The sequence below is a fragment of the Stenella coeruleoalba genome (genome assembly GCF_951394435.1).
Source record: "Stenella coeruleoalba genome assembly, chromosome: 1".
Classification (NCBI taxonomy): domain Eukaryota; kingdom Metazoa; phylum Chordata; class Mammalia; order Artiodactyla; family Delphinidae; genus Stenella; species Stenella coeruleoalba.
In genome coordinates, this window is record NC_137169.1 from 177,430,108 (window position 1) to 177,453,072 (window position 22,965).

General features: G+C 42.2%; 1 protein-coding gene across 4 annotated transcripts in view; it reads right to left on the minus strand.

Moving 5' to 3' along the window:
• The window catches only part of FAM163A (family with sequence similarity 163 member A), a 120,916-nt gene that overhangs the window by 69,399 nt on the left and 28,552 nt on the right, over positions 1 to 22,965 (minus strand). The window contains exons 1-3 of one of the 4 annotated variants that reach the window (XM_079924272.1): positions 9,056 to 9,241; positions 8,536 to 8,771; positions 8,129 to 8,382 (exon numbers count right to left, since the gene is read on the minus strand). The exons of 1 other annotated variant lie outside the window; for it this stretch is intronic. The gene's annotated coding sequence lies outside the window, so the exon portion shown is untranslated. Of the gene's footprint in view, positions 1 to 7,549; positions 7,948 to 8,128; positions 8,772 to 9,055; positions 9,242 to 22,965 lie in introns of those variants that run through there. 2 more of the 4 variants (XM_079924271.1, XM_079924270.1) reach the window with 2 other exon arrangements.

Below are 22,965 nucleotides of genomic sequence, written 5' to 3' on the forward strand. Positions count from 1 at the left end.
CCCCTTCACTGGCAGAGACTGGGGGTGGGGAGCTTTGGAGCCACAGAGGAGAGTGCAGCAACAGGGGTGCAGAGGGCAAAGCGGAGAGATTCCCGCACAGAGGATCGGTGCCAACCGGCACTCACCAGCCCGAGAGGCTTGTCTGCTCACCCGCCGGGGCCGGCGGGGCTGGGAGCTGAGGCTCGGGCTTCGGTCAGAGCCAGAGCGCTGGGAGAGGACTGGGGTTGGCGGCATGAACACAGCCTGAACGGGGCTAGTGCGCCACAGCTAGCCAGGAGGGAGTCTGGGAAAAAGTCTGGACCTGCCTAAGAGGCAAGATACCATTGTTTCGGGGTGCATGAGGAGAGGGGATTCAGAGCACCACCTAAATGAGCTCCAGAGATGGGCGTGAGCCGCAGCTATCAGCTTGGACCACAGAGACGGGCAAGAGACGCTAAGGCTGCTGCTGCAGCCACCAAGAAGCCTGTGTGCAAGCACAGGTCACTATCCACACCTCCCCTCCCGGGAGCCTGTGCAGCCCGCCACTGCCAGGGTCCCGTAATCCAGGGACAAGTTCCCAGGGAGAACACACGCCGCGCCTCAGGCTGGTGCAACGTCACGCCAGCCTCTGCCGCTGCAGGCTCACCCCGCATTCCGTACCCCTCCCTACCCCCAGCCTGAGTGAGCCAGAGCCCCCTGATCAGCTGCTACTTTAAGCCCATTCTGTCTGGGCAGGGAACAGATGCCCTCAGGCGACCTACATGCAGAGGCGGGGGCCAAATCCAAAGCTGAACCCCAGGAGCTGTGCGAATAAAGAAGAGAAAGGGAAACCTCTCCATGCAGCCTCAGGAGCAGTGGATTAAATCTCCACAATCAAACTGATGTACCCTGCATCTGTGGAATACCTGAATAGCCAACAAATCATCACAAAATTGAGGAGGTGGACTTTGGGATCAACTGTAGACTTGGGGTTTGCTTTCTGCATCTAACTTGCTTCTGGTTTTATGTTTATCTTAGTTTAGTATTTAGAGCTTATTATCATTGGTAGATTTGTTTATTGACTTGGTTGCTCTCGTCCTTTTTCTTTAATATATATATAATTTTCCCTTTTTCTCCTTTTGTAAGTGTGTATGTGTATGCTTCTTTGTGTGATTTTGTCTGTATAGCTTTGCTTTTACAATTTGTCCTAGGGTTCTGTCTGTCCATTTTTTTTTAATACAGTTTTTAGCGCTTGTTATCATTGGTGGATTTGTTCTTTGGTTTGGTTGCTCTTTATTTTTTTAATTACTTTTTTATTTTTAATAATATTTTTTTAATTTTTTTATTTCAATAACTTTATTTTATTTTTCTTTCTTTCTTTCTTTTTTCTCCCTTTTCTTCTGAGCTGGGTGACTGACAGAGTCTTGGTGCTCCAGCCGGGTGTCAGGCCTGAGCCTCTGAGGTGGGAAAGCCAAGTTCAGGACATTAGACTACCAGAGACCTCCCGGCCCCACGTAATATCAAACAGTGAAAGCTCTCTCAGAGATCTCCATCTCAACACTAGGACCCAACTCCACTCAACGACCAGCAAGCTACAGTGCTGGACACCCTATGCCAAACAACTAGCAGAACAGGAACACAACCCCACCCATTAGCAGAGAGGCTGCCTAAAATCATAATAAGGTCACAGACACCCCAAAACACACCACTGGACGTGGTCCTGCCCACCAGAAAGACATGATCCAGCCTCATCCACCAGAACACAGGCACCAGTCCCCTCCACCAGGAAGCCTACACAACCCACTGAACCAACCTTACCCACTGGGGGCAGACACCAAAAACAACGGGAACTACGAACCTGCAGCCTGCAGAAAGGAGACCCCAAACACAGTAAGTTACGAAAAATGAGAAGACAGAGAAATACACAGCAGATGAAGGAGCAAGGTAAAAACCCACCAGACCAAACAAATGAAGAGGAAATAGGCAGTCTACCTGAAAAAGAATTCAGAGTAATGATAGTAAACATGATCGGACGGAGAAATTAAAACATTTACAGACAAGCAAAAGCTGAGAGAATTCAGCACCACCAAACCAGCTTTACAACAAATCCTAAAGGAACTTCTCTAGGCAGGAAACACAAGAGAAGGAAAAGACCTACAATAACAAACCCAAAACAATTAAGAAAATGGTAACAGGAAAACACATATCAATAACTACCTTAACTGTAAATGGATTAAATGCTCCAACCAAAAGACACAGACTGGCTGAATGGATACAAAAACAAGACCTGTATATATGCTGTCTACAAGAGACCCACTTCAGACTTAGGGACACGTACAGACTGAAAGTGAGGGGATGGAAAAAGATATTCCATGCAATTGGAAATCAAAAGAAAGCTGGAGTAGCAATTCTCACAGCAGACAGAATAGACTTTAAAATAAAGACTATTACAAGAGACAAAGAAGGACACTACATAATGATCAAGGGATCAGTCTAAGAAGAAGACATAACAATTGTAAATATTTATGCACCCAACACAGGAGCACCTCAAAACATAAGGCAAATGCTAACAGCCATAAAAGGGGAAGTCGACAGTAACATAATCATAGTAGGGGACTTTAACACCCCACTTTCACCAATGGACAGATCATCCAAAGCGAAATAAATAAGGAAACAAAAGCTTTAAATGATACATTAAACAAGATGGACTTAACTGATATTTATAGGACAGTCCATCCAAAAACAACAGAAAACACTTTCTTCTCAAGTGCTCATGTAACATTCTTCAGGATAAATCATATCTTGGGTCACAAATCAAGCCTTGGTAAATTTAAGAAAACTTAAATTGTATCAAGCATCTTTTCCAACAGCAACGCTATGAGACTAGATATCAATTACAGGAAAAAAATCTGTAAAAAATATAAACATATGGAGGCTAAACAATACACTACTAAATAACCAAGAGATCACTGAAGAAATCAAAGAGGAAATCAAAAAATACCTAGAAACAAATGACAACGAAAACACGACGACCCAAAGACTATGGGATGCAGCAAAAGCATTTCTAAGAGGGAAGTTTATAGCAATACAATCCTACCTCAAGAAACAAGAAACATCTCAAATAAACAACCTAACCTTACACTCAGAGCAATTAGAGAAAAAAGAACAAAAAAAACCTAAAGTTAGCAGAAGGAAAGAAATCATAAAGGTCAGATCAGAAATAAATAAAAAAGAAATGAAGAAAACCATAGCTAAGATCAATAAAACTAAAAGCTGGTTCTTTGAAAAGATAAACAAAATTGATACACCATTAGCCAGACTCATCAAGAAAAAAAGGGAGAAGGCTCAAATCAACCAAATTAGAAATGAAAAAGAAGTAGCAACTGACACTGCAGAAATACAAAAGATCATGAGAGATTACTACAAGCAACTATATGCCAATAAAATGGACAACCTGGAAGACATGGACAATTTCTTAGAAAAGCACAACCTCCGGAGACTGAACCAGGAAGAAATAGAAAATATAAACAGACCAATCACAAGCACTGAAATTGAAACTGTGATTAAAAGTCTCCCAACAAGCAAAAGCCCAGGACCAGATGGCTTCACAGGTGAATTCTATCAAACATTTAGAGCAGAGCTAACATCTATCCTTCTCAAACTCTTCCAAAATATAGCAGAGGGAGGAACACTCCCAAAGTCATTCTACAAGGCCACCATCACCCTGATACCAAAACCAGACAAAAACGTCACAAAAAAAGAAAACTACAGGCCAATATCACTGATGAACACAGATGCAAAAATCCTCAACAAAATACTAGCAAACAGAATCCAACAGCACATTAAAAGGATCATACACCATGATCAAGTGGGGTTTATTCCAGGAATGCAAGGATTCTTCAATATATGCAAGTCAATGTGATACACCATATTAACAAATTGAAGGAGAAAAACCATATGATGATCTCAATAGATGCAGAAAAAGCTTTCGACAAAATTCAACACCTATTTATGATAAAAACTCTCCAGAAAGTAGCCATAGGGGGACTTACAGTCCCCTCTTAAACAGTCATGTACCACAATGTTCATTGCAGCTCTATTTACAAAAGCCAGGACATGAAAGCAACCTAAGTGTCCACCGACAGATGAATGGATAAAGATGTGGCACATAATGGAATATTACTCTGTCATACAGAGTGAAGTAAGTCAGAAAGAGAAAAACAAATACTGTATGCTAACATATATATATGGAATCTAAAAAAAAAAAAAAAGGTTCTGAAGAACCTAGGGGCAGGACAGGAATAAAGACGCAGACGTAAAGAATGGACTTGACAACACAGGGAGGGGGAAGGGTAAGCTGGGACGAAGTGAGAGACTGGCATGAACATGTATACACTACCAAATGTAAAATAGATAGCTAGTGGGAAGCAGCCGTATAGCACAGGGAGATCAGCTCGGTGCTCTGTGTCCACCTAAGGATGGGATAGGGAGGGTGGGAGGGAGATGCAAGAGGGAGGAGATATGGGGACATATGTATATGTATAGCTGATTCACTGTTATACAGCAGAAACTAACACACCATTGTAAAGCAATTATATTCCAATAAAGATGTTACAAAATGTACAAAAGAGTTTACAGGTCCGCTCTCCCTGGAGGCAACAGGTATTATTAGGTTTTGTGTATATGGTTATGCAAATGCAAGCAAATATCTTGGACCGCTCATTCTTCCTCCTCTTTTATAGCATGAAGAGTAGCATATTATAAACACCCTATGTATGTTTTCCACTCAGCCCTATATCTTGAAAACTGTCATATATCAGTTATATAGTGAGCTTCCTAAATCTTTTTTTATGGATGAACAGAACAGTATTCAACTATCTGGAAGTACCACAAGTCCCCCTTTGATGAGCATGTAGGTTGTTCTTTCATAGTTCAAACAATGCTATAATATACACGTCTTTGTGGCCACATGCAAGAACAATGGCAAATCGGATTCCTAAAAATGAAATCACTGAGTCAGATGGCATGGGCATTTCTAATTTTGATATACTTTTCTAAAATGCTCTCCAAAGGAGTTGTACCAGTTTACTCTCCAACCAGCAATATACGAAACTGCCTATTTTTCCAGAATCTCATCAACAGTTTATCTATCTTTTTGATGTTTGCTAACTGAAAGGTAAATAAATATGTCACTGCAGCTTACACTTTACATATTAAAGAAATTAATCCATTGTGTATGAATTAAATGCCTGAGTCCTACTGGGAAAAAAAAGCATCCAGTTTTACTAGGCCAGCACTTTCTCTGAAATCTAATGGGGTCACAAACATCTCTCGGACCTACAAATAACAGTCTTTATTCACAATGTTCTAGATTTTCAGCTACCACATGTGCATCTATTCTTAGTGGGAGAAGTGTTGCACTGTGGAAGGAGCAGAGACTTTGGAATTAGACAGACCTGGGTTCCAGGCACAGCTGCGCTACTGACTAGCTTTATGATCTTAGCAAATTACTTAGCCTTTCCCAAACTCAGTCTCCTCACATGAAATATGGGGATCATAATACTGATTTTGCAAAGCTTTATCTCTGGTACATAGAAGGTACTTAACAAATAGTAGCAGCTTTCATTAGTGTTAATAATCATCAGGCCAGATTCTAAACCTCAGGGCACTTTTCACAATTGACAGGACCTGGAACAGCCCAGCCAGGGCCGAATGGCTCTTTTGTTAAGTGGCCACCCAGAGGATTCCCAACTCCTGGAAGTCACCACACCCTCCTTCCAAAGTTAGCAGGAAAGCTCACTAAAATCCCACCCAAGGCCTCTGGGTGAGGGGTGGGCTGTTTCTGTGCCAGCCTCCACTGCTGCCAGATGATGTTTGTATTCAGCCTAAGGGCACTCTGGTCTAAGTAGAGCTCATTTCCAATTTCAGATGGGCAAGTCAGAGGCAAAACAGACATCCTTGGGCAAAACATGAAGGACTTGCTCTCATCGGCACCAGAGCCCATCTTTCCTTTCCCAAGCACTATTTTTGATGATGTCACTAAATTTAGATTTCTAGTTTTGGCAGGAATGCCAGTGGTGCTAGGGCTTCTATCTAGGTATGTAATACTCCCTCCTCCCAAAGAACTTGAGGCTTTTCCCATTTACACATGGTCCTGTCTCATTTCATCCCCCAGGATGGCAGAAATTGTGATAGTGAGGGAGGGCACTGCTGCTGATCGAATGCCCTGGCTGAACCTCAGGAAGCCACATTTCAGTTCCTCCCTGAGTGCCAACACGACCCCCATCTCTATATTCTATATGTGGGTTTGGATCCTCTCAGGCACGGGAGCTGGAACCTCCTGGCAGAGGTCTGAGAAATTATAATTGCTTTCAGAGAATGTTCCTTTGCTCTTTCTTCCCCTTAGTCCACCTCTGTCAGTTTGAAGGAAACGGGCAAGATCTGAACATAATTTCAAGTACTTCATTAGTACAGAAAGAAAGTGGCCTTTCCCCCCCAAGACTCCAGATCCCAGCCAATCGCAGGCAAAGTGAACATGCAGGATCTGAAGTCCCCCATCGTTAGTCTTTCACAAGGTACAAAACGTGGGTCTACCTCAGACACGGGCGGGCCGGGCAGGGCACAGATACCAGACTGCGTAGACGTCGACCCCTGCCAGTTACACGTCTGCCTCCTCAGAGTCCGACCCCTAGCCCTGCCGGTGAGAACCACCCTCCCCGCAACCGGGGTCCTCCAGCCAGGCCGCAAGCGTGACCTGGGGCTAGGGGAGGGTCCGCAGCTGGGCAGACTGGAAAGAACGAGAGAAAGTGCCTCAACTGACTGCGGGGCCCCAGCCTGCGGGCTGGCTACATCCCCGCCACATCAAACTAGTTAGAGCGAACTTCCAGAGCCCCACAGTTTCACCGGAGAAAAGCAATGCCCACGCGAGACACAAGAACACGGGTGGTGTAAATAGCCATGGGGCACTGACAGAGAAGACAGCTCTCCACCCCTGCCCTCCTTCGCTGCCTTCGGAGGCGCAGAGCAGCGAGGAAGCCCCCCTGCAGGCGGTCTCCCGGGCGCCGCGCTGGGCACTCCACCCGCCCATCCCAGCCAGACTCCGAGTGAAGGGGATTCGAGCAGCAGAATGCGGGTTTCACCCCGACACTGCTTTCCGCTCACCTCCCGATCTCTCTACCCCGGCCAAACCCTCCTCCGGGCCGCTGAGCGGAGCTTCGATGTGCCCGGCGCCTCGAGACAAGCCCGCCGCGCCCGCGCGTCAGCGCACGGCCCTGGGGGATGGGGTGCGGGACGCCCGCCCCGGGGTCTCAGGAGGAAGCGGACAGCGGCCCAGGTGAGAGTCCGGTTTCTCTGTCCCTGAGGCAGACGGTCAGCCCCCGGCGGTCCTGGACCTGAGAGGCCGACCCGGCGCCGCAAACGCACCTCCGCCCGCCTTATTTTGTAAAACTTCAGGAAAACCACCAGCACACCCGGCCCAGATTGCAAGGCTGGCCCGGGAGCGCCCGCGCGCTCGGATCCACCCTGCCGCACAGTCCGACCGCTCCCACCCACCCCGGGTCAGCAGCCCCTGCCCGGCGCCCCGCTCACTCACTCGCGCCCGGCCAGCGCTCGCAGCCCGCCGTGTCGCGGGCCCAGGCAGCCGCATGGTCCCCGGGAGCTCGCGGGCGCCGAGGCGCAGCAGCCGCGTCCGTGTGGGGTCCCGCCGGGCGGAAGGCGCCGGGGAGCAGGTCGGCAAGTGGGGCTGAGGCGGCGGCAGCAGCAGCAGCAGCGGTGCGGCCGGGGGCAGGGACCCGGCAAGGCCCGCCCCGGGGCGGGGACGGCGCGACCCGCGGCCTGGCCTTCAGGCCCAAGACGTCCACCCCCACCCCCTCGGAGCGAACGGCTCGGGGGCCGAGCAGAAGAGGCGAGCGCGGACACTGAGCCAGCCGGGCACGGCCACGGCCAAGATAGGGGTAGGCAGAGGGCGGCGGCCCCGGGGAGTGCTTACCCGGTTGCAGAGGCGCCCTCGAAAGTACACGCTGGCCCGACACATCCCCGTCCCAGCGCGGAGGCAGGCGCCCCGCGAGGTCCTCGGCCCGCCCCTCCCCTCCCCTCCTCTCCTCTCCCTCCCCTCCTCTCCCCTCCCCCTCCCCCTAGGAACCTCGGCGCGGAGCAGCGCCTTACACATTACCTCAGCTGAGCGGCTCAGCTCCGGCGGCGACTCCCGCGTTCGGTTCCCACGGGGTCTGCGCGCGTCCTTCCGGGCGCCCCTGGTTGGGGAGGCCCACGTGAGGCTCCTCCGCCCTCCCCGACGCTCAGAGGACTGGCTTTGCACCGAGCCGAGAAGCTCATCGCCCCTCCAGGTGCCGGGGCTGGGGGCAGGTGCCGAGCGTCCTGATTGGCGCTGGCCCCAGTCCTGGGAGAATCCCCTGCTAGAGAGGCTGCCTGCTCCAGGGAGAAGGGAAGGGATAAAACAGCGCAGGCTGTTGCCTTCCAAAGAGGCTTCCGTTAGCTCCACTGCCTTTTTGCCTAAGAAATGTAAACTTGGAGTCGAGCGCCCTAGGAACGCTCGCGCGGGGGACTTGGCTTGCTACATACGGACTGGGTCCAGCACGGACGCTCCCAGGAAAATGAGAGTCTTAAGGACCAGGGTGTGTCGCTATCCACTGGACGTTGCCTTGAGAGCAGCCTGAAAGGCTCATCTGTTTTCCTGTTTCCGGCCCGCAGTGGTCCCTGGAAGTCCAGTGACACCTGATGTTCCCGCCGTCGAAGGGTACCCGGTCCTCGTGGCGGGGCAGGGAGTCAGTGTAAGATCAGAGTTGTGATGGCAAGATCTGGCAGGAAAAAGCAGGAAAGAAGAAGCAATGCTCTTCCCCACCCCACAACACAAGAAGAAAACGTTAACGGTGCTCTAGGTTTCTTGTTAAATCATCCTCTTGTAAAGTCTTTTAAAAGTTTTTAAAGTTGCTTATGTGCTGTACCCCAAACAATAGTTCTGACATCAGTAGTTCAGAAGATCTGCTCGAAAAACTTGACAGGATGAGGTGGAAACTCATCTTTTTGTCACTTTCTAGCACTTGCAAACTTTTGGAACTTTTACCTGTTTTGGCCTGTTTACCTTTCTCCTGACCCTGCTCTCCAGTCTTGGTTGGACTGACGACTGGGGAGGAGGGAGGGATGGAGTCACCCAGGTTAATGCTCAAGGAGGGAGGGTTCTCCTCCACATCAAATGTTTTCCTCTTCATACCCCGGACAGTCTGGAGGATTCAAAGCAAAGGTGAATGAAGTATCTATTTGAAAAACAAACAAACAACAACAAAAAAAAAACCCCTGAAAAAACATAGTCCCTCAGCTCAGGTCCTAGTTGTAAAGGAAGGGAGTAAGAAATATAGTACTTGGAGCAAACTTTATTATTCCTAAAGCACTTAAAAAAAACACAACCATCCATAGGCACACCTAATCATGCCAGCAGGTTTGCCATTCCCTCAAGACTCCACTTTTTTTCCCTCTCTCTCTTCACAAGTTTTAAATTTTGACCTCAGATTTTCTTGTGCTGCCTTTTCTCACACAAAACCTCACACCTACAGTCTTCCCTCCTCATTTCTTCTTGAAGACAAGGCAGTGAAATATGAAGAGATGCGTTGTTATAAACAATTATACACAGAGAAAATGAAGACAACATACAGCCTTAGAAATCATGATTTACTAAACCTTGTAATAACCACCCAGCTCATTGCCATCAACCCAGATCCCATTCCCTTTCATAAGTACTTCCCCCTAAAGCAACAACTATCCTAACTTTATGGTAATTATTTCCTTATACATCTTTATAGTTTTATCATCTTGTTATACATCTCTAAACGCTATAGTTTTTGAACTTTCTATAAATGGAGTAGTGTAGCATGAATATTTTGTTGTGTATCTGGCCTCTTCTTTCACTTGGTTATGTTTATGAGGTCATCTATTTTTGTTGCATGTAGTTGTAGTTGGGGTCATTAAAAATAATACTTCTAACAACATTCTTGTATATACATATATTTCCTGATGTGCAAGGGCAAGCTCTTCTGTAGTGTATATACCTTGGAGGGGAATTGCTAAGCTATAGGGTATACTTATATTTAACTTTATCAGATATTGCCAGATAATTCTCCAAAGTGGTCATAAAGTTTACACTCCCACCAGAGATGTATGATAGTTCCACTTGTTCCACATCCTTTTCAAAACATAATATTGTTAGACTTCTTAATTTTTGTCAATCTGATGGCTGTGGAATGGTATCAAAATTGTGATCTTCTTTTTATATCCCTAATGACTAATGAGGCTGTGCACTTTTACCTGTGTTTATAGGCTAATCGAATTTTCTGTTTTGTGACATGCCTCTTCAGAACTTTATCTGAATCACAAGAATCCCTCAGGTTTCCCTTTTATAGCCACACCTGCTTCCCCTTGGCACCCCTTCCCATCCCTAACCCCTGGAAACCACTTGTCTGTTTATCATGTCTACAATTGTGTAATTTCAAAAATGTTATACAAATGAAATCATACAGTGTATAACCTTTTGGATTTTTTTCCTACTCAGCATAATTCTTTAGAGATTCATCCAGGTTTATTTATTGGGTGGTATGGATGTACAGGTTTTTGTGTAAATGTTAAGTTTTCATGTTGCTGACATAAATACCCAGGAGAGCAATCACTAGATTGTGTGGTAGTTGCATGCTTATTTTATTTTATTTTATTTTTTTACATCTTTATTGGAGATAAGTGCTTTACAATGGTGTGTTAGTTTCTGCTTTATAACAAAGTGAATCAGTTATACATATGTTCCCATATCTTTTCCCTCTTGTGTCTCCCTCCCTCCCACCCTCCCTATCTCACCCCTCCAGGCGGTCATGCTTAGTTTTTTAAGAGACTGCCAACTTGTTTTGCAGAGTAGCTGTACCATTTTTCCATTCCACTAGCAATGTATAAGTGATCCCATTTCTCCACGTCCTTGCCAACATTTGGTATTGTCGCTGTTTTTAAGATTTTAGCCATTTTGATAGATCTGTAATGATAGCTCATGGTGGTTTTAATTTACATTCCCCTAGTGGCTAATGATGTCGAACATCTTTTCACATACTTATATGCCATCTATATTTCCATCTATATGTTCTCTTTGGTGAAATATCTATTTATATCGTTTGGCCATTTTCTAAATGGATTGTTTGTTTTTTTACTGTTGAGTTTTGAGAGTTCTTTATATCTTCTAGTTCCTAGTCCTTTCGTGCATGTGTGGTTTGAAAATATTTTCCCCAGTCTGTAGCTTGTCTTTTCATCCTCTTTACATGAATACTTCTTCTTTTCTTCCTTTGCAGAGGAAGTTTTAAATTTTGATAAGGTCTGATTTTTCAGTTTTTCCTATTATGGGTCTTGATTACTGTAGCTATATAATAAATCTTGAAATTGGGCAGGCTGATTGTGCCCACATTATTCTTCCTATTCAAAATCGTTTTAGATCTTCTAGTTCCTTTGACTTTCCATTTAAACTTTAGAATAATCTTCTTTATATCTACAAAGAACCTTGCTGATATTTTGATAAGAATTAGGGAGAGAGCATTCAGTCTTTTCATCATTAAGTATAAATTAGCTGTAGTTATCAACTTGACAAATTTGCCTTCTGTTCCTATTTTTGTGAAAGTTTTTGTTATAAATTGGTGTTGAACTTGGTCAAATACTTTTATATTGGTTTATATAACCATGTGATTTTTCTTTTTAGCCTATTAATGTGGTGACTTACATTGATTGATTTTTAAAATTTGAACCAGCCTTGTGTCCCTGGAATAAAACCCACTTGGTTATGGTATATAATTCTCCTTATGTGTTGCTAAATTCTATTTGCTAATATTTTCTTAAGCACACTTGTGTCTATATTCATGAGAGGTATTGGTCTGTAGTTTTCTTTCTTTATACTGTCTTTGTCTGATTTTGGTATCAGGGTAATACTGGCTTCATAAAATGAATTGGGAAGTGTTTCCTCCTATTCTGTTTTCTGGAAGCGGTGATGTAGGTTTGATGTTGAGTCTTCTTCAAATGCTTGTAGAATTCTCTGGTGAAACTATCTGAGGCTGGAGATTTCTTTTTTGGAAGTTTTTAAATTACAGATTTAATTTCCTTATAGGGCTGTTAAAATTGTCTACTTCAGATTGGATGAGATGTGGTACTTTGCATTTTTCAAAGAACTGACATTTCATCAAAGTTGTCAAATTTATGTGTGTAGAGTTGTTCATTGTGTTCCCTTGGTATCTTTTTGATGTCTGCAGGGTCTGTAGTATATTCCCTGTTTCATTCTTGAAACACTGGTAATTTGTGTTATCTCGTTTTTTCTTTGTCAGTCTTACTAAAGGTTTGTTGATTTTATTGATTCTTTCAAAGAAACAGCTCTTCATTTACTGATTTTCTCTATTGTTTTTCTGTTTTCAGTTTTACTTAGTTCTAATCTTGTCTCCCTTCTTCTTCCTTTAGGTTTATTTTGCTCTTTTTTCTTAGGTTCTTGAGGTGGAAACTTAGATTATTGATTGGAGACTTTCTTCTTTTCTAATACATGCATTTAGTGAAATGAATTTCTTCTCAGCACAGCTTTCACAGGGTCCCACAAATTTTGATATGTTGTATTTTCAGTTTCATTTGATTCAATATTTTTTTTTTAACTTCCCTTAAGACTTCCTTTTTGATCAAATGGTTATTTAGCAGTGTGTTGTTTGGTTTACACATGTTTGGAGATTTCCTGTTATCTTTCTGTTATTGATTTCTACTTTGATTCCATTGTGGTCAGCCTTCTTCTCTCCACTTTTTCTGTCCTGGCTAGAACCTCTAGTGAAATTTTTAATAGCAGTGTTCTTGTTCTTGATCTTAAGGGGGAAAGCATTCAGTCTTTCACCATTAAGTATGTTAGCTGTGGGTTTTTCCATAAATGTCCTTTCTCAGGTTGAAGAAGGTACATTTTAATCCTCGTTTGTTGAGTGTTTTTTATTTTAAAAAAGGGTGTTGGATTTTATCAAATGTTTTCTACATCTATTGACGTGATCAAGTGGTTTCAGCTTTCATTCTGTTCAAATGGTGTATTATATTCATTGATTTTTTGGATTTAAAACAACCTTGCATTCCTAGGCTAAATCTCACTTGGTCCTGGTGTATGATCCATTTTGTATGTTGCTGGATTTGATTTGCTAATATTTTGTTGCAGAGTTTTGCATCTATATTCATAAGGGATATTTGTCTGTAGTTTTCTTTTCTTGTAATGTCTTTGTCGGATTTTGGTATCAGGGTAATATTGATCTCATAGAATGAATTGAGAAGTGTTCCCTCCTCTCCCAGTATTTTGGTAGAGTTTGTGAAGGATTACTGTTAATTCATCTTTAAACAATATGATTCATCAGTGAGGCTATCTGAGTCTAGGCTTTTCTTTGTGAGTAGTTTTCTACTTACTAATTAAAGCACTTTATTTGTTATAGGTGTATTCAGATTTTTCTGTTTCTTCTGGAGTCAGTTTCAGCAGTTAGCGTCTTTCAAGGAATTTGTCCATTTTTTTCAAGGTTATCTAATTTGTTGTCATACAATTGTTCATAGTACTCCTTTATAATCCTTTTTATTTCTGTAATGTCAGTAGTGATTAGCTTTTATTCTTGAGCTTAGTAAGTTGAGTTTTCTCTTTTTTCTTGATCAGTCTAGCTAAAGGTTTGTCAATTTTGTTGATCTTTTTCAAGACACAGTTTTTGGTTTCGTTGATCCTCTATTGTTTTTCTATTTTACATCACACTTACTTCCACCCTAATCTCTATTATTTCCTTCTTCTTGCTTTGAATTTAGTTTGCTCTTTCTAGTTTCTTAAGGTAGAAGTTTAAGTAAATTGACTTGAGATCTTTCTTTTTTTTTTCTTTCTTCTTTTTTAATATAGCTGTTTATAGGTATACATTTCTCCCTAAGCACTGTTTTCACTACATTCCATAAGTTTTGGTGTGTTGTGTTTTCATTTTCATTCATCTCAACTTTTTAATTTTCCATTTGATTTCTTCCTTGACCCATTGGTAATCTGGGAGTATGTTGTTTAATTTGTGCATATTTGTGAATTTCCCAAATTTATTTGTTATTATTATCTAATTTTATTCCATTCTGGTAAGAGAACATAGTTTCTATGATGTCAAATCTTTAGAATGTATTGAGACTTATTTTATGGCCTAACATATGGTCTATCCTAGAGAACATTTCATGTGCACCAGAGAAGAATGCTGTTGTTGGGTGAAGCATCCTATAGGTGTATGTTATATCCAGCTCTTTTATAGTTCGTTCAAGTCTTCCATATCCTTGTTGATCTTCAGTTTAGAGAATATAATGCTTAATGAAATAAGTCAGACAGAGGAAGACAAATACTATATAATATCACTTATATGTGGAATCTAAAAAATAATACAAATGAATGTATATACAAAACAGAAATAGACTCACAGATACAGAACAAACTTGGGGTTACCAAAAGGGAGAGAAAAGAGGGGAGAGACAAATTAGGGGTATGGGATTAACAGATACAAACTACTATATGTAAAATAGATAAGCAACAAGAACATACTGTATAACATAGGGAATTATACCCATTATCTTACAATAACCTATAATGGAATATAATCTGAAAAAATACTGCATCAGTATGCTGTACACCTAAAACTAACACAATATATAAATCAACTATTCTACCAATTTAAATAAAACTTGAAAAAAAGAAACCCAGGATGAAGGATCATGTGGAGAAAAAGCATCACTTTTGCCATATACTATTCATGAGAAATGAGTCACTAAATCCAGCCCACACCCAAGTACAAGTGCACTTCCATTCACCCTACCCTAGAGTGTAACTCCTTTAGGATCTCAACCCAAAGCAGAGGGTGGTTTAGCAGCATCCCTACCTTTGGTGAACAATGGGCTCCAACTTTTGACCTCTAACCAGGATTATCAAATGCCCCCCAGTGTCCCAAATGTAAGGTTCATCTCTTTGGATTTCTATCCTCTCTTGGGGCTTTAATGCTAGTAATTCCTTATTAACTTGTTAGCTCTTTGATGCTTTTAAGATTTTAAACATGTTTTATCCAACCTTTTAGTTATCCTCAACTTACCCTTCAGGAGTATGGGTCTGTCACTATCAGAAGCAGAAGATCTCCAGTTGCATGTGTGAAGGTATTGTTTTTGTTTTAATCTAGGAGGACTTATTTTTGGGTAAAAATTCCGCCATTTGGCTAGAGATCTATAAGACTACATCAAGGAAAAAAGCAATTACCTATATCCCTTGCTCTCTTAGATGCATTCTAGTAAAGTAAGTTGTAACGTCAATAATATTTTTCTATTGACTTTCGTTATGAAATAAAAGGACGCAGGACCTCCCTGGTGCTCCAGGGCAGGGGACACAGGTTAGATCCCTGGTCGGGGAACTAAGATCCCACCTACTGTGTGGTGCGGCCAAATTAAAAAAATAATAATAGGGCTTCCCTGGTGGCGCGGTGGTCGGGAGTCCGCCTGCAGATGCAGGGGATGCGGGTTCGTGCCCCGGTCCGGGAAGATCCCACATGCCGTGGAGCGGCTGGGCCCGTGAGCCATGGCCGCTGAGCCTGCGCGTCCGGAGCCTGTGCTCCGCAACGGGAGAGGCCACAGCAGTGAGAGGCCCGCGTACCGCAAATAAATAAATAAATAAATAAATAAATAAATAAATAAATAAATAAATAAATAAAATAATAATAGGGCTTCCCTGGTGGCGCAGTGGTGGTGCAGGGGACACGGGTCCAAACCCTGGGCTGGGAGGATCCCACATGCCATGGAGCAACTAGGCCCGTGAGCCACAACTACTGAGCCTGCGCGTCTGGAGCCTGTGCTCCGCAACAAGGGAGGCCGTGATAGTGAGAGGCCCGCGCGCCGCGATGAAGAGTGGCCCCCGCTTTCCACAACTAGAGAAAGCCGTCGCACAGAAACAAAGACCCAACACAGCAAAAATAAATAAATAAACTAAAGGATTTCATTTCTTTAAAAAAAAAAAAAAAAGAGTCTACCTGCCAATGCAGGGGACACAGGTTCGTGCCCTGGTCCGGAAAGATCCCACATGCCGCGGAGCAACTAAGCCCGTGCGCCACAGCTACTGAGCCTGCGCTCTAGAGCCCGCGGGCCACAACTACTGAGACCGCCTGCCACAACTACTGAAGCCCGCGTGCCTAGAGCCTGTGCTCCGCAACAAGAGAAGCCGCCGCAATGAGAAGCCTGCGCACCGCAACTAAGAGTAGCCCCCGCTCGCTGCAACTAGAGAAAGCCCGCGCGCAGCAGTGAAGACCCAACGCAGCCAAAAATAAATAAATTTATTTTAAAAAATAATAATAAAATAAAAGGACCCTTTAGACAGGGACTACATCACCTCAACCTAGTCTCTTTGGCCAGTGGAAACATTTCTTCCTCCCTTAGCTGAGAAGGCTGTTCCTGTCTTTCCAATGCTGTCTTGGTGTTGTCAGTATAATTGGGTAAATAAAAATTATTTTTATCTAAAGACAGGTTTTGCTGGTGGAAGCTTCAAAAAGGAGTGTTAGTTAGTTTAATTTCTTCCATATGACCAACTCTGCCGTCTGACATTCAAGCCACATTTTAAATCAGAGCTAGGATTTAAGTTTTTCTTTTTAAAGATGTCAAATACTATTTAATCAGTGATTAAGACCACAGATGTCTCTAGAAAGGGGTTAGATTATAAAACCCAGCTCAGTGGTTTTCTCTTATACAGGTCTAGAATCCCTTATCCACAATTTGAAATTCAAAAACCTCTGAACATCAGTATAGAAAAGATCTCATTTGAGAAAGAACCTGAGCCGATCTGACCTGATTTGGTGGCAAATCTCAAGCAACAGTGAGGCTATTTAAAATCTTTATTTATCTCAGTTGGTACCAGTATTTATTAATTCTGCAAAAACACTGATGTATTTGAATGCCACTCCAGTCTCTGTAAGGGTTATGTTATGTTAATAGACAGGATATGCACCAAATTTCCTTTCTAAATTTAGGGGGGAAATTGATTTTCAAAAACTGTTCTCCATGAGGCAAGGGGAAGACTTTGTTGCTCCTGGGATGTAAAGAACAAGGAGGAAGAGAGGAGGACAGTGGACACAGGCACATGTCACCGCTTCCTGTGAACTTCGTCCCCCAAATCTTCAGCAAAGTTTCTAAACTGACAATATGCATTTCTGTGAGTGAAATTTGTGGGTGTGTAGGAACAAGTGAAGGAGGTTGGCTTTGTGCCTGTTGCAGTGCAGGTCAGGAAGGAAGAGCATGTGTGAATATACATGAGACAGAGAGAAATGTGAGAAAATGAGTTCTGAAAACTCCCAGAAATAATGCGGGTGTGGTCTTCTCTCACAAGTCCCTGGAAATGAGACTCTGGTAAGGTGTAATGAATTATCCAACAAAAAGGGGTGTGCTACCTCTGTGAAGGTCTGAATTTTATCTTGCATTTAAATTTATTCAACTTTGCATTTTCTTCTGTCTCCCTTTCTTGGTCTCCCCAACACAAGTGAAGCATCTATCCTCTCTTAAGATAAAGTCTTTTATTTTATAGTTGCTTCTTGGGAATCAGGAATTTTAAAAAATATTTATTTATTTATTTGGCTGTGCCAGGTCTTAGTTGTGCCACACAGGATCTTTGTTGCGGCATGCGGGATCTTTAGTTGCAGCAGGCAGGATCTTTAGTTGTGGCATGTGGGTTCTTAGTTGCAGCTTGCGGGATCTAGTTCCCTGACCAGGGATCGAACCCAGGCCACCTGCATTGGGACTATGGAGTCTTAACCACTGGACCACCAGGGAAGACCAGGAATCACGAGTTACTGGCTTGAATTTTAAATAATCAGGCTGCAAAAACAAATAGTATAGTCAATAGTCAAACGATTAACAGCATGAAACTTTTAATCAAACAAACTGAGTCTGGATCTTTTCACAGCCACAGTAACCTTGGGAAAGTTATTTAATCTTTCTTAACCTTAGTTCCTCAGCTGCAAAATGGGAGATAAATACTCTCTACCTCTTAAGGCTACACATACGGAGATTGCCTAGCCCAGTGCTTATGCAGAGTTAGTGTACAATAAAGACAGCTTTAAAAAATAGAGAGTTGCTAGGGTCCCTGACTCGTCTCTGTGTGCTTCATGTTCATATCACTATCGAGCAACCCTTTTTACTTTCACACTCTAGGAAGCCTCTCTGAGCAGGTTTGTGTTCACATCCTCTCCTCTGGCTCCTCTCACCTGCCCTGGTGGCCAGGACAGGCCCATGCACAAGACTAAGCAACCACTTTACAGCCAGTGTAGCTGCTTTTAGAGTTGAATGTGGTCAGTCTCTTTTCTTGGGTGGGTGGGGGGCTGGTGGTGGTGGTACAAATATAACTCACTAAAACAATGTGCTGAAATGTATTATAATCATAGTAAAGTACTTTCTCACCACTGAGTTAAGGTAACTGGTACAGCAAACTGAGGGTAAAAAAAGTGTGTGGCTGTATGGGAATACAGTACTAACGCCCATACCCTGAAAGCTCCACCCAGCACCAAAGAGCTTTAGGGCATCTATGTTTCCATATGAAGCAAAGTTGACATCCAATTTCCATTTGGCATGGGCCACCAGAATATATTGAAGGATGAATCCGTTTCTGAATAAAAATTCACAAAAGAGCTATGGGATAATTCAGTAAATAAGTAAAGAGCAATTTCTTATTCAGACTTGTAACCTATTTAAGTGGTTCCTGCAGTTGCTTAAATCAAAGGAGAGTGATTTAAAGAAATAGAGGGACTTCCCTGGTGTTGCAGTGGTTAAGAATCCACCTGCCAGTGCAGGGGACAGAGGTTTGAGACCTGGAAGATCCCACATGCCACAGAGCAACTAAGCCCATGTGCCACAACTACTGAGCCTGTGCTCTAGAGCCCGTGAGCCACAACTACTGAGCCTGTGTGCCACAACTACTGAAGCCCGCACGCCTAGGGCCTGTGCTCCCCAATAACAGAAGCCACTGCTATGAGAAGCCCATGCACCGCAACGAAGAGGAGCCCCTGCTCGCCACAACTAGAGAAAGCCTGCACACGGCAATGAAGATGCAACACAGCCAAAATTAAAAAATAAGAAGAAGAAAGAAAGAAAGAAAAATAGAATTCGTTTGCCTTGGTCTGTTTTTAGCCACCTAAAACATAGGCAGGATATTAACTTATCTTTCTCAACACAATTATATATTTGGCAATTAATTCACATGGTTGAGAACCTCTCCAGGCCCATGTGAACTGGGATTATTAGCCTATCTTCACATGGAGATAGAATATATAAGTGATTTACTCAAGTTATGCAAAAGATCTGAATAGACCTAGGAACATCGCTGGCACTATAGTCTTTCTTTGCCATCAAGGATGTAGCATTTGTCTTGTTCCTAGAGGAAAAGTTTTCAGCTTCTCATCATTAAGTATGATGTTAGCTGTGGGCTTGTCATATATGGACTTTATTATGTTGAGATACATTCCTTCTATACCCAATTTGCTGAAAGTTTTTATCATGAAAGGCTGTTGACTTTGTCAAATGATCTCTATTGAGATGATCATACAATTTTTAATCTTTCATTTTATTAATGTGGTATATCACATTTATTGATTTGCATATGTTGAACCATCCTTGCATCTTGGGGATAAATCCAACTTAATCATGACATATGATGCTTTTAATGTGCTATTGAATTCTGCTTACTAGTATTTTGTTGAGTATTTTGCATGTATGTTCATCAGGGACGCTGGTCTGTAATTTTCTTCTTTTGTAGTATCCTTGTCTGGCTTTGGTATCAGGGTAATGCTGGCCTCAGTAACAAGATAAGGATGCCCACTCTTGCCACTTTCATTCAGCATAGTACTGGAAGTCCTAACCAGAGCAATTAGAAAATAAAAAGAGACAAAGGCATCTAAATTGGAAAGGAAGGAGTAAAATTGTCTCAATTTGTAGATGATATAACTGTATATATATATAAAACCCTAGAGTCCACCAAAAAACCGTAGAATTCATTTAAAAAATTTAGTAAAATTGCAGGCTATAAAATCAGCATACAAAAATCAGTTGTACTGCTATTCATTAACAACAAATTATCATAAAGAGAAATTAAGAAAACAATCCCATCTATAATAGCATGAGAAACAATAAAATAATTAGAAATAAATTTAACTAAGGAGGTGAAACATCTGTATGCAGAAAACTATAAGACATTGATAAAATAAATTGAAGAAGACACAAATAAATGGAAAGATATCCCATGTTTATGGATTGGAAGAATGAGAATTGTTAAAATGTCCATACTAACTACCCAAGGTGATCTACAGATTCAATACAATACCTATAAAAATCCCAGTGGCATTTTTCACAGAAATAGAACAAGCAATCCTAAAATGTGTATAGAAGCACCAAAGACCCTGAACAGTCAAAGCAAGCTTGAGAAAGAAGAACAAAATCAGAGGCATCACTCTCCCAGATTTCAAACTATATTACAAATCAGTAGTAATCAAAACAGTATGGTATTGGCATAAAAACAGACACATAGATCAATGGAACAGAATAGAGCACCCAGAAATAACACATGCAAGTATGGTTAACTAATCGTTGACAAGGGCTCCAAGAACACACAATATGGGGAAGGAAAGGATAGTTCCTTTAATAAATGGTGTTGAGAAAACTGGATATCCACGTGTAAAAGAATGAAACTGGATCCCTATCTTACACTGCTCACACACACACAAAAATAACTTGAAATGGATTAAAGACTTAAATGTAAGACCTGAAACTGTAAAACTCCTAGAAGAAAACACATAGGGAAAAAGCTCCTTGACATTGGCCGTGGCAATGATTTTTTGGATATGTCATCAAAAGCATAAGCAACAAGTGCAAACATAAGTAGAACTACATAAAACTAAAAAGTTTCTGCCTGACAAAGGAAACAATAAACATAATGAAAAGGCAACCTATGGGATGGTAGAATATATTTACAAGCCATATATTTGTTAAGGGGGTTAATATATAAAATATATAAGGAACTTATACAACTCAATAGCAAAAACAAAAACAAAATAATGATTAAAAATGGGCAAAGGACTTGAAAAGACACTTTTCCAATGACGACATACAAATGGACAACAGGTAACATTAAAAGGTGTTCAACTTCACTAATCATCAGAAAAATGCAAATCAAAACCACAGATAGCACCTTACGCCTGTTAGGACAGTTTTTATCGAAAAGACAAGAGGTAACAAGTGTTGGTAAGGATGTGAAGAAAAGGGAATTCTTGTATACTATTGCTGGGGATGTAAATTGGTACAGCCATTATCAAAAACAGTGTAAAATTTCCTCAAAAAATTAAAAATAGAACACAGTAGGATCCAGCAATCCCACTTCCGGACACATAGCCGAAGGAAACAAAATCAGTATCTCTAAGGTATTTACACGCCCATGTTCACTGCAGCATTAGTCACAATATCCAAGATATGGAAACAACCTAAGTGTCCATCGACAGATGAATGGATAAAGAAGGTGTGAGATATATATATATGAATAATATGAATATAAATATGACTCAGCCATGAGAAAGAAGGAAATTCTGCCATTGTGACAACATGGATGGGCCTTGAGGGCATTGTGCTAAGTGAAGTAAGTCAGAGAGAGAGACAAATGCTGCATCATATCACTTATATGTGGAATCTACAAAAGCTGAACTCACAGAAACAGAGAGTAGAACGGTGGTTAACAGGGGCTGGGGTGTGGGGGAAATGGGGAGACGCTGGTCAAAGAGCACAAGCCTTCAGTTGTAAGATGAATAAGTTCTGAGGAACTAACGTACAGCACAGTGAAGACAGTTAATAATACTGTATTGTATACTTAGAATTTGCTGTGAGGGTGGACCTTAAATGTTCTTATTACACACACACACAAAGGTAACTATGGGAGGTGATGGATGTGTTAATTAACTTGATTTGTGGTCATCATTTCACAAAGTATACGTATATTAAACTATCACTTTAAAATTTTACAATTTTATTTGTCAATTATAGCTCAGTAAAGCTGGAAAAAAAGAAAAAATGGAGGACAGCAACATCACAACAACAAAAAGAGGAGGCAATATTTGCCCTCTAAAAAGACTTTATATAGCATATCCAGGCACAAGGGAAAAGAATGGTGTTCTCCTAATTAGCAAGCTGCTTGAAGACACAGGGGAATCATGATGAGGTCATTCTAAACACCGCAGTTTGGGCAATGCTGAGTCTGGCCAGAATGGCCTAAGTCCAGAGCATTATTTATTCAGGCCACGATGAGCACCACAAGTCAATATTTTCTTCTTATATCAGAAGTTATCATTAAAAATCTACCATATAAATTGTTTTCTCATATGTCACGTCTCATAGAGCAAACTGTCCTATTTCCTGTGGAAATTTCTTTGAGACCACTCTCCTACTATTATCATTGCTGTCCAAAGGAGAGCCCTAAATCTTTGTATTTAGCTCAGTATTGGTCTCCCAGGCTCTCACATCAGAAGTGATTTGCTATTGTCATCTGGACATTTGCTGCTACTTCAGTCTCTCCTTTGCTACTTCACATCCAAACTCACATTTATAGTTTTTCATGGCATATCACCTCATAAATCTATATTCCTCTTTCTTCTGAGGCCATTCTGTCTGAACTTACCTTAACCCTCCAATGCTGAATATATTTGTCTCACTGATTATACTAGAAAAATTTTTGCTTCAACCTAATGAAGGATACATAACCATTTCAAAAAACAAGTGTGTTGGGGCTTCCCTGGTGGCGCAGTGGTTGAGAGTCCGCCTGCCGATGCAGGGGACACGGGTTCGCGCCCCGGCCCGGGAAGATCCCACATGCTGCGGAGCAGCTAGGCCCGTGAGCCATGGCTGCTGAGCCTGCGCGTCCGGAGCCTGTGCTCCGCAACGGGAGAAGCCACAACAGTGAGAGGCCCGCGTACC